Source organism: Vombatus ursinus, unplaced genomic scaffold (assembly GCF_900497805.2).
Source record: "Vombatus ursinus unplaced genomic scaffold, bare-nosed wombat genome assembly UNPS02014792.1, whole genome shotgun sequence".
Classification (NCBI taxonomy): domain Eukaryota; kingdom Metazoa; phylum Chordata; class Mammalia; order Diprotodontia; family Vombatidae; genus Vombatus; species Vombatus ursinus.
The window spans coordinates 15,439,208-15,446,503 of NW_020954570.1; positions in this window are offsets into that span (position 1 = coordinate 15,439,208).

A 7,296-nucleotide genomic window follows, 5' to 3' on the forward strand; every position below is an offset into this window, starting at 1 on the left:
ACACCCACATGACCAATCTAAGCCTTCTTTTTGTTGTGCTCTCACCATTTTTGGCTTATTTTCCTTAAATCATTTGCATATTTCTGTACTTTTGCATCATAAAATTATTCTAGTGAGTATTGTTTTATGTCAATGAAAAGTTATTTCCTCTCAATTTTCATTATTGAGAATTAAACATCTCCTTCATTGTTTATTTTCAACAGAAAGAACATTTTGTAATTTCCACATCTGATTTTAGTGGTTCCTCCCAACATTTTCTTTCAATTCAATTTAGCTATTTTCTCTCTAAATCATTCCCAACTTAGTAGGACCTTTTACTGTTAAATACTTTTTTTTCTTTTTTATGATATCTTTCTTAAGTCATTATTCTTACATTATATTACTTTCTATATTGTTTTTCTCTTTTCCTTTACCTGCTCTTTGCTACCATCTGAGTCTAAAAGGAGAAATAGCTTGTTATTTTAGTCAACAGGATCTGAGTTAACATTCTGATTTGCCTAACCTGAGCTATGCCACAAATGAAAAGCTTTGGGATTAGGAAAACCTGGGTTCAAATCTAGTTTGTCCCTTACTGCCCCAAACCATGAGCAAGTCACCTGACTTCTCAAAGGTCCAAGCAATTCTCTAAAATAAGGATTAGGAGTTTCCCTAATAATGACATCACAGGTCCTTGAAGTATTTATAGATAAAATAGGCCTGATAAAGGTTTTAAAAAATCTTAGATTTCCATAAGTTATTCTCAAACTGGTCAGAAGTTTCTAAGGCCAAAGAATATTCTTTGAATTATTCACATTCAAATAGCCATTACATCTATGAGCCCAGACAGATTCTATTAAAAAAAATTAGCAAAGCCTATATCTTAAAAACTAGTTTTAAAATGTCAGCTTTCTTACTACCTGTATGACCTTGAACAAGCTTCTTTACATTTCTAGGTTTTGATTTTCTCGTCTTTAAAATCACGAGGTTGAAATGGATGACATCTAAATTTCCTTCTATCTCTAAATCTTTTGATTCTAGGTTGTACACAAAAATTAATTTAAAATTATTATTTTTTCTTCTGGTCAGAAAGAGCTATCTGTGATGGAATACCATTGGCTCTAGTGGATATTTAAAGAAAAAAATAAAACAATATTTCCTTCTATGTATAGGTAAAATATCTCAGCATGACCTTGTTCTACCCTTCTAAAGTTCTGGACAAACAATGATTTAAAAAGTATTGGGGAAGGTATGACCTGGATACTTCAGGAAATAAGTTCAGAAATTGCATTTCTATGACAAATTAGATATAAGTAGCAAATTCAGAGCCTAAGGAAAACCATGTGGAAGAGGAGGCTAAGAGGATGGGAGGATGTGATCTGAGGGGAAGAAGCCTATTTTGACAGAACACAAAGCTTCCATGTTTCTAAAGGGTTGCCAGGGTAGGATACACACCCAGGGATACATGAGATTTCTAGAATTCTAAAAGATGAGAATGTCCAGATGAAGAAGTACACTGTAGGTTGGTTCTATCAGCATTCTCTAAATTTCTCTACTTCGAGACAAAGCCCTATGGTCTACCCTTGTTGCATAGGAAAATTTATCTCATTCTCTAATGTCAGTAGAAAATACTCCAATAGACACCACAGCAGGATTTTTTGGGGGCTAGGCAATGGGGTTAAGTGACTTGCTCAGGGTCATACAACTAGTAAGTGTTATGTGTCTGAGGCCACATTTGAACTCAGGTCCTCCTGAATCCAGGGCCAGTGCTCTATCTACTGTACCACCTAGTTGCCCCAGGATTTTTTTAATATCCAACATGAAGTGGGACATTATAGTATGGTATCATGAAAGAGTACTGTATATAGAGTCTGAATACTTAGATTCAAGTTCTGGGTCCATGACTTAATAGATATTTACCTTGGACAAGTAATTTAACCTCTCAAAGTCTCAATGTCCTCATTTATTAAATTGAGATAATAATACTTGCCCAACCTTACCTTGGAAGTGATTTGTGAGGAAAGAATTTTATAAACCTTAAAGTACTATATGAATTTTAAATAGGTAATACAAAATTAGGTGTTGGTAGACTCATTCAACTTTTAGAACTAGACAACTTACTTTTTTATGACACAAATAAGATGAGTTCAACAAGAAACTAAAAGTTAAGAGAACTGAAAAAGAAACTGGCAATAGAAGCAAATGGAGAAATAAAGTAGAAAGAGAGACAAATTAACAGGTGGGATTGCATGTTGCTATGTCATTAACTATTGTGAATTCCAGTTTCCTTGACACTTGTCTCAGGAAAATGACTATTTTGAGCATTTGAATTATCAGCTGACTTCACTTTCTAGGACAAAAATCAAGTACTGTGAGAAGAAATGCTTAGCAATTTATGCAACTTCAATTTTTTTCAACACTCATTAAGCAACTCTTATGTTCAATGTATCATGAGTCTGATCTAACTCATTAATCTAGTGAACTTCAAGTATAATTATAAGGAGGAACAAGGATAGTATCAAACAAGGAAAACTACTTGCAACACAACGGGTATGTTTTTGAAGGGAGAGTTTGGAAAGGAGAATTATGGCAGACGGTGTTGCTTACTCTCCCCAAAACATGCATCTTTTCACACAGCAACATAAAATCTCTAGGCCTCAGTTTAGGAAACTGTAAAGTAAAATCAGACTATGATCCATTCCAATTTTTCTATAAGTTTATGAGACAGTAATTGGGAAAGCATCATGTGATACTTGATGCAGTATAGAAGCAGAGGTCTCTCCATCTTGCTAACCTTGCACAAGCTCAAATTCAAGAAGACAGTGATGTAGAATGTAAGGGCAGCAGTTAAGATCACATATACATGGGCTTTCAGAAAACTAACACAGGTTCAAGGGAACTCTCTAGGTCAGTATCCAATTAGAAAAACATAGCTAATAAATCGCCACTGATGTGTTTTTTTTACTAGACCAACTGGAAGGGACATCATTTAAAAGAAAAATCAAATAATATAGTAAATTAAGTAACAAGAAAGGTCCTTTAACCATCCCACCTGTCACTAAAGTTGCATCTTCAGTACATAGGGAATAAATAACAGAACACATATGACCAAGACATGAATGAACAGATACACTTATAGGGAACACATGTTCCTAAGGGACATTTATGCATATGGTACCATATGCATATGGTATATGGATGCTTAGAGGAATATTTATGAAAGGCCATCCACGCAGGTTAAACTCACAAAGAGTCAAAAAAAAAAAAGAAGGTAAAAAGCATGACCAGGAACACTCAAGAAGGAGCCCATGCATAGAGAATATATTATTCTAGGGAATGCATTACTAGGGTGTATTGATGGTCATGGAAACTCACTCTTATGATACTGTAGAGAAACCAATATACTCTGGTAATATCATTACATTGATTTCTACTACTTTCTGGTGGTCATCTCTGTGGAGCTAATGGACTTGTCTGCTGCCACCTAATGGCTTTTTCCTATGTTGAGGCTTCATTGTTAGGCTGTGACTAGCAGCTGCCATGACCTCAGCTGTGATTGGGGGTGGGGGAGAGCCACATTGCATCAAGTCATCTCAGCTCTTTTGAAATGTAGACCATACCCAGTTGACTACTTAGAAAATTCTTTAGGCATATAATTCAATCTTTCAAATCCTTTTTATCTTTCTATGGCTTGCAGTTTTTCAGTCTATTCTCTTCTCCAAGTAATAGTGGGAAAATTCTGTAAAGTCCTCTGTGGATTTAAAAATCTCCATGGATTGTGAGACAGTTTTCTATTTTAATCATCCAGAGAACTCCTTATCAAAACATCAGAACTGAAGGAGGTTGTGGTGGGGATGATTATCTTTTAAACTCCAATATGCCATCTTTCCATTTGAATAAGTGGAAAGTGGCGCTCATTACTTATTTCTTCCTTAATAATCAGTTTACTTCCTACATAAGCAAAAACATCTGAGCAAGAAATCCAAAGGAAATTGGACTTTTTCCTCAATGTACATCCATCTGAGGACCAAGGGGGAAATTAAGCCCTCTAGAATACTTTCACTTGGTTTGATTTTTCACTAGCTTTCCCAATTGTTTCATAGTCTCACTATAGAATATCCTTGAATACCTTAAGATAACTCATATTAATTTAGTGCTTTAAAATTTTCAAAGTATTTATATATACTATTTTAGTTGATTCTTACAACAATCCTGTGAGATAGATGTTATTTCTCCCATTTTATAAATGAGGAAACTGAGGTACAGAGTAGTTTATTCAAGGTCTTACAGACAATAAATATTTAAGGAAGGATTAAAAGTCAGGTCTTCCTGTCTCCGAGAAGAGTGCTCTATCCTGTATACCACCTACTTGCATCTAAGATATTAGATGCATTGGAATTGAAAGGCATGCTATGGAATAAAACAAAAGGTTGAAAAAGAAAAAAAAGGTATGTTCAGAACTAAGGTGGTATAATGATGTATATTTAAAGCAACACTTACATATACACACTTGTTTTGTTATTGACTTCAAAACTCTACCCGTGAAAATTCAAAACTTTTATTAACACATAAATTTCTAAATTTGTGGTATAGTATAGCTTTCTTCCTCTCTCACTATGCAATATAAGCACTTTAAAAACATGATTATTCTATTCTTATTTATGTATTTTCCAAGTCTAGTGCCATACCTTACATAGATTTGTTTAGTCATTTTCAGTCATACCAGACTCTTTGTGACCTAATTTGGGGTTGTCTTGTCAAAGATACTGGAGTGGTTTGCCATTTCCTTCTCTACCTCATTTTAAAGATGAGGAAACTGAGGTAAATGCTTACTAGCTATGTGACCTTGGGCAAGTGACTTGCCCAAGGTCACATAGCTAGTAAGTGTCTGAGACCAGATTTGAACCAGAGAAGGTGAATCTTCCTAATTCCATGCCTGATACTCTATCCACTGTGCCAGTGGTTGCCCCCTTACGAAGATTGGCCTGTGTAAATATGATGACCAAACTTGGCCATAGAAAAGAGGTGAGAAAATATACACCAGCTTTCATTGCAAAGGTGGGGCTATAAGTGTGGATATTTCATATGCAGTCAAATCCTACCTTTGCATATACAAGGTCATCCTCTCAACTTTTCCCAGGGACAGACTCAGGCCACACTCTGTTTGGATAATACATGGCATTGCTCATAAATGATAGACTATTGGCTTAACAACAATCCGGACAATCATACCTAAAACCAAAACTCAAAGTAACACCAAGTTAGAGTTTCAAGAGATTTTGCCTCAAATAGCAATTTCACTATTCACAGCTTAGAGCTATATACAGTTATTATTATTTCTCTCATGTTGTTGCAATAATAGTTAACAGTAAAAGTTTATCAGGCCTTTACATATATTTACTCAACATCCTTTTATAGTTTTTCTAGTTTAAATTGATATTGGTGTAAAAAATCAATCAATAAAAATTAATAAAATAATTATATTCTGGAATCCATATAGATAATGAATATATCATAGTTTACTCAAAACCCAGAAAAAAAACAAACAAAAAAAATTTAAAGTGACAATCTTGTGTTTTCACCCCTCTCTTAGGATTGGTGAAGATTTTCTGAAATAGAAATAGCAAATATAACCTCTCTAAGAAAATTATGAATGTGTATTCCTTACATAAGGCCTAAAATATACCCTTTTAATGTCCTTCAAGACAGAATTTCAATGCTATCCTCTAATAATTCAGTACTACAAATATTTTTATATATTTTTCCATATCATAAGAAATAACCAAATATTTTTTTTCACTTCCTTCTTATCTGAATATCAAAATCCTTCCTCAAATTTCTCTTTCCAAACTCTAAACCCTTTATTTTTTTTAATAATAAAGATGTTTTTAATGTGTGCTTTGATCTGAATTCAGACTCAATCAGTTCTTTCTCTGGATGTGGATAGCATTTTTTATCATAAATCCTTTGCAATTGTCTCGGACTATTGTATTTCTCAGAATAGCTGAGTCATTTACAGTTGATCATTGTACAATATTACTGTGTACAGTGTCCTCCTAATTCTGCTCATTTCACTTTGAATGAGTTCATATAAGTGTTCCCAGATTTGTCTTTTTTTCTTTTTATAATTTTTTTTAAATTAATTTCTTTTGATTTATCAACAATCACTTCCATAACCTTTTGAGTTTTAAATTTTTCTCCCCCTCCCTCCCCACCTTTCTCCTCAAGATGGTGCTCAATTTGATATAAGCTATATATATACATTCCTATTAAACATGTTTTCACATTAGTGATATTGTAAGTAAGAATTAGAACCAACAGGAGGAACCACCAGAAAGAGGAAACAAAACACAATAGAAGGAAAGAAAATAGCAAATAGTATGCTTTGATCTGCATTCAAATTCCATAGTTCTTTCTTTGGATGTAGATAGTATTTTCCATCATGAGGCCTTTGGAGATATCTAAGATCCTTGTATTGTTGAGAAGGGGTAAGTCTATCAGTATTATGCTATACCATTTGGTGCATATATGTTTAGTAATGATATTACTTCATTGTCTATGGTGTCTTTTAGCAGATGTAGTTTTCTTCCTTGTCTCTTTTGATAAGATCTATTTTTGCTTTTGCTTTGTCTGAGATCAGGATTGCTACTCCTGCTTTTTTTTTTTTTTACTTCAGCTGAAGCATAATATATTCTGCTCCAGCCTTTTACCTTTACCCTGTGTGTGTCCCTCTGTTTCAAATGTGTTTCCTGTAAATAACATATTGTGGGATTATAGTTTTTAATCCATTCTGCTCTCTGCTTCCATTTTATGGGAGAGTTTATCCCATTCACATTCAATTATGATTACTATCTGTGTCTTTCTCTCCATCCTTCCCCCACCCAAGTTTATGCTTTTCTTTCTCCTTTCTCCTTTTCCCTCCTCACTAGTGTTTTGCTTTTGACCACCACTTCCCACAGTCCCACCTCCCTTCTATTAGCCCCTTCCTTTTTCTTCCCCTTTACTCTTACTATGTCTTCCCTCCCTTCTATCCTCCCTTCCTTTTTTTTCCATTTTTCCTTCCTACTGACTATAAGGCAAGTTAGATTTCTGTACCTACCTGATTATGTTATTCCCTTCTTGAGCCAAATCTGATGAGAGTAAGGTTCAAACAATGCTCATCTTCCTCTCTTCTTTCTCTCTGCAAACCTTTTACTTCTAAACCTTCTATTCACAGAGTCAGCGTAGCCAGACTACAACTTCCTTAACTTTCTACTCATTTCCTCTTATCCCTCCTTGCTCAAACTTTCACTTTTCCTTTTTGTTATAACCCTCCTGTGA